The 23,972-nt window shown below is 34.5% G+C and overlaps 1 protein-coding gene across 2 annotated transcripts in view; it reads left to right on the forward strand.

Moving 5' to 3' along the window:
• SLC25A27 (solute carrier family 25 member 27) overlaps positions 1–23,972 on the forward strand; it is a 66,075-nt gene that overhangs the window by 7,413 nt on the left and 34,690 nt on the right. The window contains exon 2 of one of the 2 annotated variants that reach the window (XM_074227417.1): positions 17,314–17,411. The exons of the other annotated variant lie outside the window; for it this stretch is intronic. The gene's annotated coding sequence lies outside the window, so the exon portion shown is untranslated. The remainder of the gene's footprint in view (positions 1–17,313; positions 17,412–23,972) is intronic. 2 annotated transcript variants of the gene reach the window in all.

Here is a 23,972-nt window from a genome sequence, read left to right on the forward strand (position 1 = left end):
TGTTTCCTCTCCTAGCCATCTCTGATAAGAGCATCATTCCCCCTTGCCTCCCCCCTTCCATATCATTGCAATAGCTCATTGTAATAAAAAAATCTTATGTGAAATATCTTGGACCATTCCCCCTCTCCTTTTTCTTTCTCCCATTCCATTTCCCTTTTTTTCTATTGACTCCATTTTTACACCATATTTTATCTTTTAATTCAGCTTTCTCCTGTGCTTCAACTATAAAAGCTCTCTCTACCTGCTCCATTAACTGAGAAGGTTCATATGAGTATTATCAGTGTCATTTTTCTATGCAGGAATACATGCAGTTCATCCTCATTAAGTCTCTCATATTTCCCCCCTCTCCTCCAACCTCCATGCTTCACCTGAGTCCTGTATCTGAAGATCAAACCTTCTGTTCAGCTCTGGCCATTCCAAAAGAAACATTTGAAATTCCCCTGGTTCATTGAAAGTCCATCTTTTTCCCTGGAAGAGGACATTCAGCCTTGCTGGGTAGTTCATTCTTGGCTGCATTCTAAGCTCTTTTGCCTTCCGTTATATTGTATTCCAAGCCCTACGAGCTTCCAATGTAGTTGCTGCTAAGTCCTGTGTGATCCTGACTGCAGCTCCATGATATTTGAACTGTGTCCTTCTGGCTGCTTGTAATATTTTCTCTTTGACTTGGGAGTTCTGGAACTTGGCTATAATATTCCTGGGGGTTGGTTTTTTGGGATCTCTTTCTCGGGGCGATCTGTGGATTCTCTCCATTTCTATTTTGCCCTCTGCTTCTAGAATATCAGGGCAATTTTCCTGTAGTAATTCTTTGAAAATGATGCCAAGGCTCTTTTCCTGATCATGACTTTCAGGTATTCCAATAATTTTTAAATTATCTTTCCTAAGGCTGTTTTCCATATCAGTTGTTTTTTCAATGAGATATTTCACATTTTCTTCTAATTTTTCATTTTTTTGGTTTTGAAGTATTGATTCCTGATTACTGTTAAATTCATCAATCTTCCTGAATTCTATTCTTTGTCTGAAGGATTTGTTCTCCTCAGAGAGTTTTCTTATCTCTTTTTCCATCTGGCCAATTTTGCTTTTTAAAGCATTCTTCTCCTCCATAACTTTTTGGACTGTTTTATCCATTTGACCTAAGCTGGTTTTTAGCATGCTATTTTCTTCAGCATTTTTTTGGATTTCTTTGACTAAGCTGCTGACTTCATTTTCATGTTTTCCCGGCATCTCTCTCCTTTCTTTTCCCAGTTTTTCTTCCAACTCCCTCATTTGATTTTCAAAGTCTTTTTTGAGCTCTGTCATAGTCTGAGCCCAATTTCTGTTTTTCTTGGAGTCTTTAGATGCAGGAACTTGTGCTTCCTCATCTTCAGACTTAGTATTTTGATCCTTCTTGGGCTCATTTGCAAAATATTTCTCAATTGTCTTCCTTTTGTTTTTCTGCTTGCTCATTTTCCCAGCCTGGGCCTGGTTTTGGGGGTGCTTCCTGAGCTTTTGGGACACTCCCACAAGGGTCTCAGTGTGTGAGGCTCTGTCTTCCCTCCTGGTCTGTGAATGACCATAAGCACCTCCCTCTGCCATGGGCTGAGGTGGGGGGGGGGCCTGCTGTTCTATGGTGGGGCTTAGACTGCGATCAGGATCTGAATGTGGTCAGAACCCCAGAGTCCTGTTCCAGAGGCAGAGGACTGAGCTCACAGTTTCTCTTCACTCCCCTCCCTCAGCTCAATGGGCTCATGCCCTGGGGGCTCCTGCTTAAGGCTCCGCCTGCTTCTTTTTCCAGGTCTGGGCTGCAGAAAGACCAAGCTGCTTTCTATGTGCCCTGAGGGCTAGGCTCCAAGTGCTCGCTCTAGCAAGGGTCCCCTGCTGTTCCCCCACTTTGTGCCCGGTGCTCCCTGGGGTGCAGCTCAGGAGACTCCCCTGCTGCTGTGAGCTGTGACTCCCAGCGCCCTGGTGCTGCTTCCCCGGGAGGCTGAAGTTCTTTTGCTCTGTCAGGCTACCCCTCCAGCGGACCGCCCCTCCGACCCTGGGGACCAGAGCCTTTCTGCTCTTTTTCCAAGTTACCTTGAGTAGGAGAACTGCCTCACTGCATCCCTTTGTGGGTTCTATCTCTCAAAAGTTTAGTTAGAGTCCTTAGCTGATGAGTTTTATCAGAGAGCTCCTAAGACTCGATCCCTTCTTGTCGCCATCTTGGCTCCACCACCCCCCCCCCCCACCCCCGTGCCTTTAATTTTAGATGAACAGTTACTCTTTTTCCTTACCAAGGTCACCCACTCTGCATGCAATACTTGAACCCATACACTAATATTTTAAATTTTCTCCACTCTCCTCATTCTACCTAATCTTCAATCTCTCCTATTCCTCTAGTTTCTTTTCTGATGCCAACAAACATGCTCATATTTGCTTCATCTACCAAACAAAAGATAGCTAAAATTTCAGCTATTATTTCTTATATCTCTTGTCCTCTTTTCAGCCAAACAAGACCACTCTATCCATTTTAGTTCAACTTTTTCTCAACTAATTTCATCTCTCAAATAAAACTTCTTTCTGCAAAGTTACCAATGATATAGTAACTACCAATTTTTTTCTACTGTGAAAATTGCTTTAATTGTGCTATCTGTAAAGCATTTGATGTCAAAGAACAAAACAGCAAGATGTGAACTTCAAAAAAAGTTTGTGAATGAATAAAAAGAATTCATACAGCTTTCAAAGTAATTTACAGAGTATCCAAATGAACAATTTTACACCACTTCTTCTTCATCCTCCTCCTCAAATTCTCCCTCCTCTTTAGCTGTGGCATCCTGATCCTGTTACTGATGCTCAAAAAACCAAATCATTCATGTTGCTTTCTCCTTAAATGAATTCCATTTCATTCATACTCCCTCCAGTGTACCAGTATAAAAAAAGCCTTTTTGAAAAACCTGGCTATAAACTGCTCAGAAATGGCACTTTAAAAGCTCTTGAATGGTAGGACTGTTACCAATGAAGGTGGCAAATATTTTCAGATCCCGGTGTGGGAAATAGCTATTTTCATTGTTCCAGATCCATTCAAGAAAGAAACTGCTGTTCTTTGAACATTGAGTATTTGCTCATGCATCTCTTTTATGGACCAATAGCCTCTGAACAGGGCTGCCACTATCAGATAACACCCATTCTTTGGTTCACAAACAGCCAATATGTTTTTTGCTTCAAACATATGTTGGATGATCTCTGACATGATAACTAACAAATCTAATGGCTTTTGAGAATGAGAAAGTTCAATTTTCAACATGCTTGACTTGTCTGATACATTTTACTATTGACTACATTCTGAATACTCTCCCCTCTATCATGGTTTTCCTCCTACCTGTTTCATCAGTCCTTATCAATGCCCTATACTGATTCACCATCTTTGCCATACACAGTAACTGTGCATATACCCCCAAGGAAATATTCTTGATATATTTCTTTTCTCTTTATAGTTTCTTTATAGTTATAGTGACTTTATCACTTTGTAATGGTTAACTTATCTGTATGAAGTTCTAACCTCCAAGATCAATTTACTCTATTTAGTGATCTATCTATTCATAATCTCTTGAACTCTAATCCCACATAGCCAATGAACTATTAAATATTTCAAACTAGATGTCCCATAAGTGTCTTAAATTCAACATATACAAACTAGAATTCATTATCTACCTGTGCATATTCCCAAACTCATTTTTCTTTAAAACCTTCCTGTCTCAAGTTTGTTTTTTTTAAACCAGCTCTGACTTTCTGGCTTCCAGTGTCCCCTAGGCCTAAATCCAGTTCCAAAGTCATAAACAGTCATAAACATAAAACCTAGATGGTTTTACCTCTACAAGATACAGAACTTCTTATTCTAATCTGGATATGTGGACACCTATTGACTCGTTGGGATGGCTTGTTAATTCTAATGTACCCTTATATGCAGGAAGGAATTTCAAAGAAGGAATACCAACCAGGCAGTCACACTCCAAAACCTCTCAAAATCATCTAGAGAATTGTTTTTAAGGCAAGTATATTCTCCTTGCCATTCTATTTCTTGAGCCCCTACTGATGTGTTTCTATTTATACAACCAGCCGCTCGCTATAATGACTTTTTTGGATGTTAAACATAAACATTTACTTAAAAGTAAGACAAAAGCATTAATAATGTCATAGGTTTTCATAAATTAAAGCAAATTCATAAATAATTACATTATAATTCATGCATAAACCTCACTCATAGTCATCCAAAAAGTACTGAAGTATCTATGAAAAATTGTGAACATATTCTTAAAGAAAGCTACCAAGTAGAGACACAAATGAAGAAAACTCATGTGCAGAGTAACTCAACTCTGGAAAAGTAAACTTTTGTGACTCATTTCTGATCAGAAATTATAAATTAAAAAACCCTTGATGAAGGTAGCTTTCTGTACTGAATAATTGAATGCAAATTTCTACTTTTTAAGCTGAGTTAATTCAAGTTGTGTTCAACTAACACCTCACTAGACAGATGCTAGGTGGCACAGTGAGTAGTGCACTGGCCCTGGAGTCAGGAGTACATGAGTTTAAATCCCACCTCAGACACTAATTACCTAGCTGTGTGACCTTGGGCAAGTCACTTAACCCCATTGTCTTGCAAAAAAACTAAAAAAAAGCCCCCCAAAATTATTAAAAAAATAATCCCCTCCAAATTCTAAGCATAATTAACTCAGAAATAAACTCTAAAGGGACAGTACATTATATTAATACACTCCCTTCTAGGGATAAGCCAAGGGTGGAGTGAGAGGAGGAGGTACTTCCCAGATGAAGGCAATGCCAGGGTAGGGAAGTACATTGAGAAAAGCTCCCTCAAGAAAGCAGAATCCTGAGATAAAGAGGTCATTTAACTATCAAATTCTAGTGAAAGTAGCAAAAATTGATTGCATATATTGGCAAAAGTACAGTCCCTGGGCCACAGGGCATAGAAGAAGAATTTCAGATAGTGTGCCTCTATCTCTAGGGGCTGCCTTAAGGTTCTAGCAGTGGGAAAGCCCTTTTCTTCATAAAACTGAGAGGAGGGAGATGACAGCAGCTCCCCTGGATGGATCACTATACAATATACAATTATAAGAATTTCCTAGACCTGATGATGATTGGCAGTTCCCCATGCTTAAGAGGAGTTTCTTTGTTGGGAAAAAGAATGCTAGGGCATTGTATTAATATATTTTTAAAAGTATTAATCCATTTTTTCTTGTTTCATACTAATTTTTTTTACTGACATGAAGTTCCATAAAAGAATGTTTTCACTGCATATTTCTTTTCTAGCCATTATTATCACTGAATTTCATGATTATTGCTAAAAATAATTTTGTTGTATCAAAGAGAGGAATGTTAAAAAAATTTTCTGTTCTGGGTAAAAAATATTCTGGTTTACCATTACTCCCTTATTTTCTTTCCATCCCAGTGATTCTAAAGTTCTAGTTGCCCATGAAAATATCTTTTCACAATCCTAAGCCACCTATTCCTTCATTCTTATCCAGCTCAAGCCTATCTCCTCAGGGTCTCACACTAAATAGATTTACTTTTTCCAGGTCTTCTGCTCTATAATTAATTTTATTTCATCTTAAATCCCTTCAGTTCTTACTCCTTCCAACTCCTGGTATTCACTGAGAACATGACCCTGGTTCCTTGGAAACTTTTTCTATCATTACCAAAACTTTCTTACATAAAAAATCAGAATATCCCAATTTTGCACCCAATTGTTGCTGTAGATTTCTACTTTTACATGATTCAACTAACTTCTTCTCCTTTGAAGGGAAGAAAATAAACATTTATTAAGTAATGTTCAAGGACTATGCTAAGAATTTTGCAATTATCTCATTTAATCTTCACAAAAACCCTGGGAGATAGGTGCCATTATTATCCCCATTTTCCAGTTGTAAAAACTGAAACAGAGGATGAGAAATGTCTTCAAGTATCACACAGGTAGAAAGCATCTGAATTCAGGTCTTCATGGTTCCAGGTCCAGTGTTTTATCTGCTCTGCTACCTAGTCATTTATTTGAGGTTTACATTAACTGTTATTTATTAATTCTAAGATAATTTTCTATCCTCCCTCACTAATTCAAATATTTCTCTCAATCCCAACCCTTGGCCTTCACAGAACCCTCAACTCTCCTAACTCCCTAGTTTCTCAATCTATTCTATTCTATGACCTTCTTAGGCAATTATACACAGAGATAGTCATTTTTTCATCTGTCACTCATAAATACTCTACTTCCATGTTCATGAGCACTTAAAATTCCTCTATCTGATAATAATTTTTTTAACATTCCATCTTTTCTTATAGCTTACAGTTCTTAACAATGATCATATTCTCATCAAAAGCTTCTATGTCTCCACCCCTCAATATTTTTCCCAAGACATGGAAAAACATGTAGTTGATACACTTTCCTCTCTTCCTGCTACAATTCATCTCAACAGTTTCCACTATGCTCAGGTCCCTTGCCCTTTTATCCTTGCCAGTTCCCAAACCCAGAATTCTCCTACCAATTGTCTCCTTTGCTGTCATTTATCTGCTGCTGAATAAAATCAAAGGAAGTCATAAAACTCCTAAATATTTCTTGAGGTTTTCTTTTTAATCTCACCACATCCTCATTGCAACAAAGTAAGCCTTCTACCCCTTCCTAATAAATTCCCCATTCCCATCATGACCAAGGCAATCCCAAAGCTTCTATTCTGATCTGCAGTCTCTCCTGGTACCTTTTCCCCTAGTTTTATAATATAAGGAGGACCTGGTCAATATACATTGAAAAAAATGAGCATGGGGTCATCCGATGAGAACTACCTCTTATCCCCTTCTCATTCTAAATGCCTCTTATAAAAGTTTCAATTATATCACTTTGGTCTCTGATGAAGAGGATGTCCTTCTTCTTGCCAAGATAACTGAACTGTATATACCTTTTTTCTCTTCTTCCTCCTCCCAACTTCTCCAGAAGATTTCCTCCATTTCATCCCCATTCATTCTGCATTATCTCCATATCCTTTATTATTTTATTACCTAGAAACATATACCTGTCTCAACCTTACTTTAAAAACAGAAACCTTCACTTGATCCTACTATAGCTAACAATGAATATTCTACCAGCTATTCTAGTTGATTTTTAAGAATTGTTTTAAAATTGAATGTGTGTGTGTATATATATATATATATATATATATATATATATGTATATGTCATTTTATTTGTTGGAATGATCCCCAAAATATTTGAATTATTTTGAATGGAATTTCTCTTTATATTGTTGCCTTCTTGATTTTATTATATAGAAATATTATTTTTGAGTTTATTTTGTAATCTGCAATTTTTCAGAAACTAGTATTTCAATTAGCATTTTTGCAGATTCCATAGGATTTTGTAAGTAAACTACTATGTCATCAGCAAATACGGATAGATTTATCATTTTTGCCTATGTTAATCCCTTAATCAATTTCTCTAGATTTATTGTTGTTGTTACTAGCACTTTTAGAACTTTTTAAATGATCATTTTAAAAAGTATATATCTTCCATTAGTCCTATATTCATTGGATAAGTTCTTCATTATTTCCATTGCTTTGGGCTTTGGATATTTTGGGGATATTAAAAAAATTTTTCTATTGTGATACTTTTTAAAGTAATTAATTTTTTGCATAGTTTTAAGTATAAATGAGTGTTGTACTTTGCCAATGGGTTTTTCTGTTTTTCTGTATTTATTAAAAGAGTCATGTTGTTTGGGATATTTTGTTTTTTATATCACTAATGATATTGTTTCCTCTTTTTTTTTTGGTAAGGCAATGGGGTTACATGACTTGCCCAAGGTCACACACCTAGGTAATTAAGTAACTGAGTCAGAATTTGAACTCAGGCACTCCTAACTCCAGGGTCGGTGCTCTATCCGTTTCACCACCTAGCCTCCCCACTACTGATTGTTTCCTAAGGTTAAAAACCATGCTTGAACCTCTAGTAAAAATCTAACTTGGCTATAATGAATGACAATCTGCTTGACTAGTTGGATTTTAATATTTTGAATCAATATTCATTAATGACACTAGCCCATATTTTTAATCCTTTATCCATCTCTAGTTTTGGTATTAGGATCATATTAATCTCATAAAAAGAGTTCTTAAAGCATTTTTCTTATTTTTTTTTGGGGGGGGAATAATAAAAGTACTGGTACTCATTATTCTTCAGGAGCATGACTGTTCTTCCCTCTTCCCCCCTTTCTTATAGTTCCATTCAGTTAGTTTTACTCCCTCTTCTGATAGTGGATATTTGATCTTCTGTTGGTTTCTTTATTTTACTAAAGCATCGTGTGTGTGTGTGTGTGTGTGTGTGTGTGTGTGTGTGTGTGTGTTTGTGTGTGTGTTCTCAGTTTTGTTATTAACATAAAAGTGTTCTTAGTACATTCTGATAATTCTCTTTTTTCTTTCTCATGTTGTTGATTTGATTTTATGCCCTCTTATTTTTAATCAGATAGGCTAAAAAGTTTGTCAATTTTTTTAGTTTTTTCAGAGAAATAGTTTTCTTTACCATTTTCTAAAGACTATGGTTTTTAGTTTATTTCTCTTCAGATTTTTAATAGCTCCTTTTTTTGTGTCAATTCTAAGTTTCATTTGTTAGCACCATGTCTTATAACTACTAAGATTTTAATAAATGCTTGTTTATTATTGGCCAAGGTCACACAGATACGAAGTAGAAAAGCTGAAATTCAAATCCATGAATTTTGCTCCTCTAAATTAAGTAATCATTCCACTTTACCATGTCAAAGCTTTAGGGCCTACACCATTTGTTTCACAAATAGCTCCAAATGCTGCTGTCATATTTGTTCTTGGTTGATTTCTTTCCTTTAGTCTACAGGGTACTAGACCCATCTTTTTCAAACTATATCTGCTGCATTGTATCCTTTTTTATTATTATTTTTGGAGGCAATATGGGTTAAGTGACTTGCCCAGGGTCACATATCAGTTAAGTGTCTAAGACTGGATTTGAACTCAGGTCCTGCTGACTTTAGGGTCAGAACCCTATTCACTGTATCATCTAACTGCTTCAGCAACCTTTTTATAAAACATTTTCCAAGCCATATATCATTAAACTACTTTACCTCTTCCTACAGATGAAAAATAAAGTTTATATGTATATATGCATGTATGTGTATATATATATGCACACATCAGTGCAGATAGATATATATGCATATATACATAGATATTAACAAAATAAATTTCATTATATTTTATGTAATTAAATTTTTCTAATTAATGGTATATTTATCTTCATACACATATTTTCCTGCTTTCTAGATTATAAATTTCTTGAAGGTAGGTATTGTATCCAATATCTTTATATATTCTCCAGCACTTAGCTTGGTATTTTACACACAATGGAAAGGTTAACAAATGTTTATTGTGAATTGATTAGGCAAATTGAAATTGATAAAATCACAGAGGTAAAATCAGAAATCATCTAGAGATACATATACCTAAATAGGAATTTCTTTTCTACTATCTACAGAACAAATACCCATCATTTTCAATTTCCCATGGTCTCCTAAGGAATCATAATTCATATGCCTTATTCCTTATCTGCCAGTCCTTTAGATACTTGAGGCCAGTTATGTTTCCCTAGATATTATGTTTCCTTCCCATGTATTCTCCACAATAAACAGGAATAATTCCTTTAACCTAAATACCATTTTAAAAAGAGTTTAATATTGGCAGTTTGTTATAAATTGGTAGAGAATGAATAAACAAGATTTTTTTTTAAATAGTAAAATCCACCAGTAGTAATACTTATCTTTTGTCTGGAATTACTTTGAAAATGTTCTTCCCCCCCTTAATTAAATGTCAGGATACCCCCAAATCTGGCTAGTAGATTATGAAGCCACTATTTTCTGAGAATAAATGTATATAAGGATCATTGTTCTTTTGGCAGAAAGATGAATATACAAAATAATATTCCCTTTACTCTCACATTCTGTAGTAATCTCCCATTGAGAATGAATCTCAGAGAACCTTCAGTGAACAGATGGTAAAATTCTAATTTATCTCTTTGCTGATCACAGTATGCTTCTCCATAATGTGGTCCAATAATACAGCCACAAGGTTTCCTTTATTTCTCTGTTGGTCTCTCTCCTACAGAAAAATGTTTGATTTTTTCAAAAATAATTATTTCACCTCTGTCTAAGCTTCTTTCTCAAACCAATACTGGATACAAAACTGAAATGGAGTCACCTTATACAAACCATTCTTTGGGAATTGCTGGCCCTTCTGGGATCTGAGATTTAGCTTTCCTCTTCTTACTTTGCTTGGAGATTATATTGCAAATAGTGTTGTTTTTACATTGGTATTCCTCTTAGACATATTCTACCTAACAGAATCTCTAAACTAGAGGGAACTTGAGTCCACAGAGTCCAGGCCTAGAGCTAGAGAGGACCTAAGAAGTTACTTAGTCAAACTTAATCCAAAAGTTCTCTATTCCATATTTATTTGTGTTGGCCTGACAAGAGCTCCCTCATCTCTATTATTCACTTTATTCATTACAAAGAAGATTCATGGAGGAGCTCTGCTTTATATAATTGAAGAACATCTCAGAAGGGGCCCATAGACTTCACCTGCTTGTCAAAGAGAATATGAAACAATCAAGAAACACTAGTGTAAAGCAGAGTGGAGAGAGAGCTCAGGTCAGGAAAATGAGTTCAATTACCACCTCAGACAGTCAAGAGTTGGGTGATAATGAGCAAGTACCTGAAGCTCTGCCTCAGTTTCCCCATCTGTGCAACAGGGTAATAATAACAAATAACTTATTTTCCATTGTTGTTCTAAGGAAAAATAAGATAATATTTGTAAATCACATTACAAACCATAAAACATTATCTAATTGCAAGCTGTTGTCAAATTAAAAATAATACAAAATTACAGTTTGCAGGTTAAGAAATCCTTGCTTATACTGAGGCAACTATAGCAAAATGAGGAATAAGGATAGAGGGAAAGAGCAAAGGATGATTGTCACTTCTCACATAGTCTCTTACAAATACTAAAATATTGACCAAGAACAAAGAACTTTTGGTCAACTTCTATCTTCTTTTTGACCATATTTATATGATCATTTCATGGTAATTTGGATATGATTTTGATGTGTGTTTAGTTATAAGCTTTTAATTTAATTGATCTCTCCAACTTGAATTTGTACATTCTATTTTTTAAAAACTGTAATATATCATATTTATATATATTAAACTGTCAGACTTCTAGACCTAATACATATGACACCTATGGACATATCTTTAACCCCCCTCCTCCTCCAAAAAATGAAAAAATCAGCACAGATAAAATTAGGAGGAAAGAAGGAAACTAGATAGAAATTTTACAGCAAATTTATCTGAAAGGCTTCATTTCTCAAATACATGTTGTACTGAATCAAATTTATAACATTATCAGACATTTTCAGTTGATAAATGGTAAAAGGATATGAATAGCCAGGTTTTAGATGAAGAAATAAAAACTATTTGTAGTCAAATAAAAAATACTCTAAATCACTGTTGATTAACACAATGTACATTTAAACAACTCTGAGGTAGCTTTTCAGACTTATCAGATTGGCTAATATAGCAGAAAAGCGAAATGACAAATTGAAGAATATATGAGAAAAATGTGACATTAATGCACTATTGGTGGAGTTGTGAACTGATTCAACCATTTTGGAGAACAAAAGCAACTATGCTCAAAGGGCTATAAAACTATTTATACACTCTGACCCAGCAAAAGCAAACATTACACACACACACATATATATACATATATATGTATACACACACATACACACAATACACACACACACACACACACACACACACACACATATATATATATATATACAAAATTATAACAGCTCTTCTTGTAGTGACTAAGAATTGGAAATAGAAGGGATGCCTATCAATTGAAGAATGGATGAATAAGTTGTGATATATAATTGCTATAGTTTACTATTGTGCTATGAAAAATGTTAAGTAGGCTACTTTGGGAAAGACTTATATGAACTGATACAAAGTGAAGCCAGTAGAATCAGGAGAACATTGGATGCAACAAGAGTAACATTGTATGATGATCAATTGTAAAAGACTTAGCCATTTTCAGCAATTCAAAAATCCAAGACAATTCAAAGGACTCATGATGAAAAATCCATCCCACATCCAGAGAAAGAAATGAAGAAGTCTGATGATAGACTGAAGCATACTATTTTTCCTTTTTTTCTGTTTATTTTGTCTGTGCTTTCTTTCACAACATGACTGATATAGAAATATATATATTTTATGCCTGTGCATGTAATAACTACATCAAATTGCTTGCCTTTTCAATGAGAAAAGAAGGGGGGAGAAGAGAGTTTGGAACTCAAAGAATTTAAAATATTAATATTAAATTTAAAATTTAAATTGTTTTTATATTTAATTGAAAAACATTTTTAAAAGTAAAAGATAGGGTTTTACGATTACCTTTAGAGTTCCAGCATTAGAATTATTCTCTAAAATGTCATAAAGATATGGAGTTGATGGAGCTAGAGCTGGGGGAGAACATCAGGAGGTACAAAATATAATCTCTACAACAGATAAAGAAGTAAAAGCCCAGGCAGGTTAGATGGCCTGCCCAGGTCACACAGGTAATGTCAGAGATGAGAATCAAATCTGGGGGCTCTGACTTAACAGCCATTGATCTTTCCGTGATACCTTGCTGCAAGTAGTTGCCACTGAAACTCAAAATGGGGCAATTCTCTCTCCTTCACTTTTTTCACCTCTCCTCAAACCTCCTGTACCTCTCCCTCCATTGAAAAAATAAACAAAACCCTTATAAAAATGTGCATAGTAAATCAAAACAAATTTCCCCATTGACTATGTCCAAATATGCTTGTTTCATTATGGATATTGAATCCATCAATTAATCAGGAAGTAGGTAACATACTTCATCATCAGGCCTTGGGAATTATCATATAACTTTATGATGCCTTGATTTCTTTATCTGTAAAATTGAAATATTCTTGCATTGTCTACCTCAAGATTCCCATGAAGACAGCACTTCCTAAAGTTTCTTGTGAAATCATTGCTAAAAACTCTGAAGGTCAGCAAGTACACCAAGAAGAATTAGTTCTCTAAGATTTCTAAATGTTCTACAAGGGACTGAATCATTGACCTCTGGCAGGAGGTTGAAGAACAGAATAATTATCTGAAGCCACAGAAATGAACTGTCTCACTTCCCTCTCACTATACCAATTGAGAAGAGCTGTTCGAAGATGCTCTGTCCTGGGGATTTTTGGAAGGTTCAGGTTTCAAGACATTGCAAATCCAAAGCAAGTAACTCAAAAGGAAGCACACTTCTCATTGCAACCCAACTTTTGACAGCATTTCTAAAGATGCCAAGAAAAAAAGAACCTCTCAGAGGAATGTGGCTCTTTGCCAGAATTTCCTCCTGCAAAGCTAGTCTTCAGTTTGACATCTGGGGACAAGTTATGATTGACATGCAATGAAGACAATGAGATGCAGAATGGGGTGACAATGGGCAAATGGCTCCCTATTAGGAAGCTTACACATGGTGAAGAGAAATTCTTGATAGCTTAGTATCGCAATATCTCAAGAGAATAGACCATCAAGTTAAAGCTAAATGAGGAGATTGAAAGAAAACATCTTGCTATTCCCACTGAGAACAATGTGTTTGTAATTTGCTTTATCATGTTGAGCCTTTGCAATGCGTCATTGGTGAAATGAAGGATATAGGAAAAGTACTGCATTTCCATACTGTCTCCATTAGAAAACAATTCAAAAAGTCAGTTCCACAGAGACTATATAATAGAAAAGAACAGAATAGAATATGTTATTCTCTAAATTCCCTAAGGCTCATAGCTTTAAAAGCAGAATAGAAGGTCATCTAGTTCTCCCTCTCATTTTCAGAAGAGGAAAGAAACTAAGGTCTAAAGAGTAACTTGCTCAAGGTCACACAGGTGGCATTTGAACCAGGTCCTCTGAATCCAATGCAATTTCTACTTTCCTATTCCTTCTCCTTATCCTCGATTGTTAGAGCTAGAGCAATCCAGTTTGCTAGAGGTAGTAAGTTTTCAGTATAAGCATTTATACTGATAAACATTACATATCAGGAACGATTTATTGTTTTACTGATTATCTGATCTTAAGAAAATGATGGAGAAAATATTAATAATGCAGGTTAAATTTTAAAGTGTTCCAACAGAAGTTCCTCCTTGCTTCACAGTCAGCTGTTCAATATTTACTAGCTCATCTCTTCCTTGATTTCACTAATTTTGGGTGAAAAAAGTTTGAGAATGGGGGAGAGAGAAAGAGAAGAGAGAAAAGAAAGCAATTTCTTAGTAATATTAATCCACCAAAAGGAAAAATTATAATATAAATAATATAGACTATATTAATACAACACTATATTATATTAATAATATATAATTATTATATATTACAAATTACATAATATATAACAATATAAATATAATAATGATTCCTAAGGTGAATAATTCTTATTTCTCTCTTTTTGTTTCTATATTTAGAATTTAATATTATTTCATATTACTATATTTGAATTGAAAGGCAGCTAAGTGACACAGTGGATAGAGTGCCAGGCTTGGGGTCAAAGAGATTAATCTTCCTGAGTTCAAATCTGACCTCACAGGAATACTAGCTGTGTGGCCCTGGGCAAGTCACTTAATCCAATTTACCTCAATTTCTTCATATGTAAAATGATCTGGAGAAGAAAATTACAGTATTTTTGCCAAGAAAGCTCCAAATAGGATCACAAAGAGTTGAAAACAACTGAAACAATTGAATTGAATTGAAAATAATATACAGAAGATCCATCTTTATAAAAATTTAAATCTAAATGGAGGGCATTGATATTTCTAAAATCTATTTCAAAGCACCATTCCATATTAAAGACCCTTCTGCACAGTTAAGAAGGTGGAGTCTTCTGAAGACTTAAATTTAAGACTTTCATTCTCCTCAGTCTTTATCTTGATTGCAAAGTCAGCTTAAAACCCAACAAAGAGAATTTCCAAATCATTACTTCAACATTTAATGGATCTGTTGTTTCTTTTAATGTCAACATTCTGTTGATACTGACTGCATTCCCCCAAACACTTTTACAATACATTTCTTTTTTTTTCTTTCTTTTTAAGGTTTTTGCAAGGTAGATGGGGTTAAGTGGCTTGCCCAAGGCCACACAACTAGGTAATTATTAAGTGCCTGAGGTTACATTTGAACTCTGTTACTCCTGACTCCAGGGCAGGTGCTCCATCCACTGCTCCACCTAGCTGCCCCAGTGCATTTCTTAACCATATCTTTATGCACATCTTTCCAAGTGGAGCCAAACTCCATGGAGGAAGACTCCTGGTCTTTGCATACCACTTGGACTAGTATTCTCTCTGCTTAAGTATTTGATTACTTTAATGATTATATTTCAGGCACCTTTTCCTAAAAGATGGCATCCTTGATTCCCACAGTCCTCAGTGCCTCCTCAATATTGTTTTGTTCATTTGTTTATATTTGTTTATTGTTTATATTGTTTATATTTGTCAATGGACACACAGAATGAAATTCCTGTGGATCAAAGATTATTTCATTTTTTACTTTGTGCCTCCTACTGTTTAGCATAATGATGGTTAGCATAATAATACATGAATCAATCTTGAATTCAGATGAAAAGTAGTTTGAAAATACTTTAGTCTCTATGTTATTTAAATGTAATTTAAGAGAATAGTATGGCTTAATGGTTAGAGAGTTGGCCTCAGAAACAGAAATACCTAGATTCAAGTACATCATCTAACACATAGTATCTCTCTAAGTAAACCACTTAATTTTTCGGTCTTCTCAAACTCAAATGGAAATGGATGTCGCTAATCTCTACATAAGAATCCCTGTGGACTGACATCATTTTAAAAATGTATTATTATCTTGTTTTATAGTATTTAATTTATTTTATTAAATATTTACCAATTACATTTTATTCTGAGTTTGCCACACTGGAGAGTATTATGGGTCTGTGGGTCACAGTTGGCACTGACCAACTGTTTGACACCTCTACTCTAGACAGTATTCTAAAACTACAAACTAAAGAGAAAGTAACTTCAGCTGGGAATTGCCTATACCAAAGATATTGTAAATTCAATCCTTATCCCTGCATTTAAACTTGAATTATGAATATCTTTTTTCATTAAAATATAAATAATTCTAAGTATGCTTATCATCTAAAATGTGAAAATATGAAAAGTAAATATATTACTGACAAAAATTATATTAAAATTTGTTCAGCATTATTCTTATTAAAAAACACTGATGCAGCAGAAATGGAAACAATGATATGTTTAAAAATTTTGGTCTTGTTAACAAATAGGACAGATAGCATCATAATCAAAATGATTTATATAGACAGCATATTAGAGATAACATTGAGCCAAAGTTCCATATAAAACTAATGCATTCTATTGTCACAGATGGGAGAATGACCTTTTCAATTTTAAAACTCCACCTTTATGAATTATTAGCAATTTCCCTATTATAGGGAATATCTCCTTGATCTGTTTCTTGTTAAAAAAATCTTTTTCCATTTACACATACAATGCCAACAGATAGATAAAAACTATTGGCAAATTGTGGAATTCTTTAGGGGAGGCACAGTTTTGGCATGACTATCAATGAAACCTCTCCAAACTTTTGAATGGGGTTTGTAACAGTAACCCATTTTCTAAGAAGTACTACTTTGCACAGAGAAGAAAAATAGTATTATAAAGAACTGGAAGTGACTTTGGAAACAATCTAATCCATCTTCCTTATTCTATGACTGATGAGTAGAAGGATAGAAAAGCTTATTCACTGGTCCTAAGTGACAGAGGTAAGTTATAGGTGAGGTATATAGGTAGTTAAGATAAATGGGTAAATTATAGTTTTAGTAAAATTATACAAGTGAGTTATAAAGATAAATTACATAGGCAGTCAAGTTATACAGGTAGTAAAGTTATGCAGTAAATGGCAAGTCCTGGATTTGAATTCCAATCCTGTGACTCCAAGTTCAACCCTCAAAAATCAACACTCTTTTCTGTGCATCATTTGCTGATAATGGGAAAGGCCATAGGGTCAAGTGAAATTTGAATATAGTCAGATTCTAGATGTACTCTCCTCGCCAAATACAATGTAAATATGTATGAGTCTAATGTAAAAAGATTGGTCCACATGTGTCTTGGGTAGATAGATGTCTGATCTGGGATCTGGAATGCTCCAATCTTTGTTTTTAGAGGAATTCTATTTTTCTGTCTCTGTGAAAGAAGGAAGACCTTGGCTAACCAAGCAGAGAAGGGAAAGGCAGGATCCAGTTCAACTACCCTTAAATTACTCCACTCTTCTATCTCCAAGAGGATTTGAGGTACATTTAAATCTATAATATATCAACTATCTATAGTCAAGGAATAATTCTTTTGAAATTTAAGAGCAAAGCTATTTTTCTCTGGTCATAAAGGGAAGATAACAGCACTTCATCCCCTTAGCTCCCTTCTACCAAATTATTGGCTTTACAAAATATAATCATGAATCACAATCAATTTCTTTTCAAAGGAAGCAGAAAGTAAATTAATAATGTTATAAATATAAAGGTAAGACAGTATACTGGAGAGAATAAACTCTGTGATTTGGTACCAAATTAGAATCTCAACACAACCAAGGAGAGAATGATCTCACCAGGGAAGTCTACTATTAACAGTCTCTAGGGTTGAAGACACTGGAGTTCAGGGAACATGCTATAGACTGACTTCTGTACATATCTGTGACTGTCAATGGGGTACTATGAACAAAACTGGTTTTCTCTTTAAAATAGAAATTGAATTGAGAAAGAATATCTTCAGTCCTTTACCAAATTCCTACAATATTTTAGAATGAAGAACAATTATTAAATTTTTTAATAACTCAAGCCATATTAGTTTGACTCCCTAGGTCTATTCATAGGAGGTGGCAGCAGAACTCTATATAATAATAGAAGCATAGCATGCAGTTTAGTGCAACAATGGTCCAAGTCTCTTAACTCCTTGTTCATTTTTTTTCCATTTGACTGTTCTATTCAAGCATCCATATCAAGGTCAAGTTAATCTTCATTCGGAGAACTCTGAAGAAATCAAAATTTATGCTAGATTCCTTCAAGGGTTCATATTGATCAGCAGTTTCTCCTGCTTTTAAACAAACAGAATAAGGGATAAAAATAATTCATATTTTCTCCAAAACCCATCTGTCATCTGATTTTTCTACTTTATATGAAGGACTCCACCCTCCTTCAGTCACCTAGATTCTCAATATGGTATTATCCTCAACTCTTCAATGTCCTTCACTATACTTACAAAATGGTTTCAAACTTGGGGTCATTTCTACCCATCATCACTCATGTCCATCTCCTTCTCCCTGTTCTTAGTCACCATTGTCCTAATTGGTTTCCTTGCCTCAAATTTCATAGCACTTGTGTCTTCCACACAATTTCCAAGGGGTGATTTTTCATAAAGTCCAGTTCTGACTATAACCAGTTTCCAATTTAAGAAGCTCCAACAAAGTCCAGGAGCCTTTAGAATCAAAAGTAAATATTGCATTTATTTTATTCTATCATCTTTCTCTGTGCCTTTGTATCAGCTATCTCCTAAGCCTGGAATGTATACTGCTTCCTCCCCTTCAGCTTTTGGAATCCTTAAATGTCTGTAGAAATCAGTTCAGAAGTTACTATCTATGCTATGTCTTTCCTAATTTCCTCTAGCTTCTAGTGTCCTCTCCTTAAAATGAACTTTTATTTATTTTGTAAAATATATTGTGCAAAAAATCATAATAATGGAATCCATAAAATATGATAAAATATATTGTGTTTCTGAAACATAGAGTTTATTTAATAATGAATATGAATTGATTGGAGCAAAGAACCATTCTAAATGCCCAAATCACTGTTGACAGCAACTGGTCCCCTCTGGAAAGAAAGTGCTTTTCTGTCAAAAGCCTCAAACCAAGAAATTCTAGAAGTAGCTAGATCTAAGGATATGATTAATGTTTTTGTATGTAAGACTATATTGAGAGAGTATTGAGGCAGAACTGGTAGGAAACATCCCAGAGAATTCTTCAGGATATAATCTCTTATTCTAGTGGATTTATGTGTGTGCATACATACATATTTATATATGTATTTCTATACATTGCATAGATATGTGCACAACACATCTAGTTATACAGGTCTATACATGTGTCAGATATACATATATAACTTGTGTGAACAACTGTGTGTATGTATGTGTATCTGTATATATATTCCATATGTTCTATTACTACATCATGTAAGTATTCTCAGGACATCCCTCACTGAGGTCAAGAAATAAAATTACAATTTCTTCATTAGATTCTTTTTAAAGTATACTGTCTAGTTTTGGTTATCAAAATGCTTTTAAGTTAAAGAAAATTCTTTTAAGACAAATTCTCAGTAAGAAAATAAAACAAGAGAAAATTGACCTAGGTTAAATATTTGACCAGAGATTTCACATGAACATGAAAATCTATTCTCCAGATAATTAAAAAAACAAACAAACAAAAATACCATGGCCTATCTGTCTTTGTGGAAATGATGATGATATAGATGCAGATGAAATGAAGAATATAGATAATGAAAAATTATGTGTCCTACCTGAATTATTAACATCCTCCTACCTGAAGTAGAGTTTAGAGTCGTAGTCCATTCTCTCTCTCTCTCTCTCTCTCTCTCTCTCTCTCTCTCTCTCTCTATCTATCTATCTATCTATCTATCTATCTCCCTCCCTCCCTCTCCCTCTCTCTTATTTATTTAAGGCAATGGGATTAAGTGATTTACCCTAGGTCACACAGCTAGGCAATTAAGTGTATGAGGTTGAATTTGAACTCAGGTCCTCCTTGACTCCAGAGCCATTGCTCTACACCACCTAGTTGCCCCAGTTCATTCTCTTTTACCCTATATTGATTTCCCTAATTTTAGACTATTGCTTTGGAATTATGCATACTTTTGTCCATACACACACACACACACACACACACACACACATACTTATGCACTTACATCTGCATAGACAACAAATTCACTTCTGTCCTCAGATACTTAATAGCTGGGTGAGCCTGGGCAAGTCATTTATCCCTGCTTGCCTCAGTTTTCCCTTCTATAAGTTGAGATGGAGAAGAATATGGCAACCTATTCTAGCACGTTTGTCAAGAAAACCTTAATGGAATCACAGAGAGTCAGACAAAAAGTTGGTTTTGTACATATTTGTTTTCATATCATGTCCCTGAATAGAATGAAACCTACTTGAGGGCAGGAGCTATCTTTTATCACTTTTTTTATTCTCATGTTTTTAGCCCAGTGCTAATATACAGCTAAATGTTTATTGATTTGGCTGATATTGGTTAGTTACACTTTAGTATCAATTTAAATTATATCTACAGCTTTCATAATCAGAAGTTAACACACTTAAATTAAAATATTGGGTATTTTAATGAGAGGTCAGACCTAAAAGAGGAAAGGAAGGGGGCAGATCCTGTAGTTAAAGACTTTAGAGAGCCAGAAGAACAAGAGGTGATGACAGGGTTTTAGAGATAAAAGGCCACATGAAAGTGATATAGTTGCTGCTAAAGACAAACTTCAACTATTAAATAATCTTGCTTAGAATAGAACCCATTCTTGTCTGTAACATACTTTTTTCATGTTCATTGTTTCATATGTGTAAGCCTCTTCCTCCACTAAATTCCTATTCTACCACACCATCCATGACTGGAAGGGACCTTGGACTCTTGTAATCATACTGAACTAAATGGTACCAAATTCTTAAAAGAATTTATTAGAACAAGTGCTTGACTTAGGAATCTTATAACATGATTTCTGAAGCATCCTTCTAGGGATGGATTTTTTGAGATGACTTTCTATAGGTCCAAAGTCTTCTTTAACTGTACTGTGGATCAAGGAACTGCTAAAATCTATCAATAAGTAATATTCTTTCCAGAGAGACAGTATGCACAATGATAATATATAACTATATAAAAATATGTATAAGATAATTTTGGGGGTGGTACTAAAAAGCAGGAGAGTCAGCTAAAAGTGACATGTAAGAGATATCATTTGAGTTGGATCTTGAAGAATAGTAGATATTCTAGGAGGGGAAGATAAAGAGACATGACTTCTAGGCATGTAAAAATAGCAGATAGAAGGTTGTGTGTGAGGTACTTATGACATTTGAGTAAGGTATAGCACTAGATGAGAAGGTTGGAGTCAGTTTGTGAAAGACCATGAATAGTTGATATTTTTTCCTTGAGCAATAGGGAGCCATTATAAGTTTATTATATTTTCAACACTTTTTCTTTGAGGAGTAAAGTATCTCATTTCTAAGTTGCATTTTTTCAAACCATTTATATATTCTCTGAAAAGACAGTCAATAAATATTTATCAGTTACCTTTTATGGATCAAGTAATTTGCTAATTTTATTTATTAGACAAATAAGTTTCCTCAAGGATCTTATAATCAAATAGGTACAAATAAGTTATATAGGAAATGAGAGATGGAAGGTACTAGGATTAAAGAAGTTGGGAAAAGTTCCCATAGAAGATGGAACTTGAGAGTTGATTTAAAGTTAGCCAAGTAGTAGATATTTTTGGAGGACAGCATTTCAGGCATGGTTGACAGCGGATATAATGGAATTTCTTATTCATAGAATAGGCAGGAGACCAGTGCCACTGGTTCAAAGAGTATGAGGTATAAAATAAAATGTAAGAAGACTGGAAAGGTGAGAAGGGTCTAAGTTGTGAAAGGCACAAAATGCCAAAGAGGAGTTTGCATATGATTCTGGAGGTAAAAGGGAGCTACTGAAATTTATTGAGTTGGGAACTTGGTCTAACCTACAGTTAAAGGAAATCACTTTGGTGGTTGAGAGGAGGATAACCTTGATTGTCCTCTGTATGGAGAGATTGATATGTGACTTTGTAAGTGGTATATTGTTGGATTGCCTCTTATAGAAACACAGAAGGATAATAGGATTATAGGATTAAAGAGAATTCTAACACTCATCCCTTCTAATTTTTAATCAATCACAGAATATTGGAAAGGGACCTTAAAAATCATCTAGGCCAGGGCAGTTAGGTGGCACAGTGGATAGAGCACCTGCCCTGGAGTCAGGAGTACCTGAGTTCAAATCTGGACTCAGAAACTTAATAATTACCTAGCTGTGTGGCCTTGGGCAAGTCTCTTAACCCCATTGCCTTGCCAAAAAAGAAAAAAACTAAAACAAAATCATCTAGGCCAACCTCCTTGTTTCCAACCCCATGATTTTACAGTTAGGGAAACAAAGAATTCTGTTTGCCAAGGACAGAAAGTTCACATTTCGCTAATATGAGAATTAGAAAATGCTCAAATGTTTCAACTATTGAAACTTGAGAATCAAGGTTATAAAATGGCTTCCATATAATTCCAGTTTTCAGTTGCTTGTGACTCTTAGAAATGTTGAGCACCAAGAATTCATGTTTTATGTTCTACTCAAAGGTAACTCTGTTTTTAGAATGTGGATTTTAAAAAAAAACAGCCATTTTTGGATTCTGAAAAATGTTTTTCATTTCAATAAAATACTACATTGTTCATTTAAAATAATAAATAGGGTTTATCTTTGAAATATCAAACATAATATGTCAATTGTGAAGAGAATTGGAAAATTTTCCAACTTTGAAAAATAAAAAAGTCTGAGATTTAAGTAAGCTAAAACTATTTGTGAGTTCTCTTCCAACAATATGTAGTTGACAACATTGAACAAAGAACACCGACAATATTGGCCATGTGTGCACATATTTGAAGTCTAATTACTTAAGGGATGTGACTTGAGTTTTCAAAGCAAGTCTTATGTGCCCATCCATTAAACATACATTTCAAGATGCCCTTGTCTGTCCCAAGGGTTTCTATAACAAATATTAGCACAGTGCTATAATATGGCAATGCACACAGTTTTACTTAAGTCACCTTGTAAATGCAATAAATCATTGTTTAAAAGAAAGGAATGAAAAGAAAATGAATTCATCCTAATTGTTTCAGTTTGTAGCAAACCACAAATACTAGTGCACGGGCCATAGATAATATTTTTCATAAAGAGTTCTTTTCCAAAATCTTCCATCAAATAAGTAATTACAAAGAAAAAATGATTATACATGAAAATAAAATGTTATTTTGCAATGATCTATGTAATCAAGATCATCAGTGGCCTTTCTTTTGCATTCAAGTTTCAAATAAATATAATCATTAAAGAATTACTATATGTTATCACTCAAGGAAAAAATGTAATAGTAAATAAATCACAAATTTTAAAGTCAGAGGAACTGGTTTCAGATTCTAGCTCTATTACTTGCCAACTATGAGATGCTGGCAAAGTCACTTTATCACTCTGAAACTCAGTTTCTCCATATGTAAAGGGAGTACATTGGACTAGATTATTTCTTAAGTCCCTTTCAACTTTAAAAACATATGAACCACAAACAATGAGTTCAATGGGATAAAATCCATAATTTCTAGTTTCATGAGAACTTTGAGTGCTTAAAACTTTTTTCCTAATCTTGGGCTAATAATGCACATATATTTTTCCTTATTCCTTATAGCCTCTTGATAACATTTTTTTCTTTTTTATAATCTAGATATTACTCGATTTTATTACATTTGGAGAAAAATACATATTTTTAGTTGGAAACTTTATAAACTCTCAAGCTTTCCAGATGTTTCTGGAAGGGCCATAGAAGAATCACAGTTGACAAAACTTTCTCTACCTAAAGTGAGGATCAAAACTTAATTTATATCCTGCCTTGTAAATTTACTTTCATCATTCTGAGATCTTGTTTCCCAGTGAGGCACAGGACAGATTTAGGCTTAATTAAATTCTCTCAAAGTTAACTATCTCTCATCTTGGAAATTGTGTTTTATGT

The sequence above is a fragment of the Macrotis lagotis genome, chromosome 3 (genome assembly GCF_037893015.1).
Source record: "Macrotis lagotis isolate mMagLag1 chromosome 3, bilby.v1.9.chrom.fasta, whole genome shotgun sequence".
Lineage (NCBI taxonomy): Eukaryota > Metazoa > Chordata > Mammalia > Peramelemorphia > Peramelidae > Macrotis > Macrotis lagotis.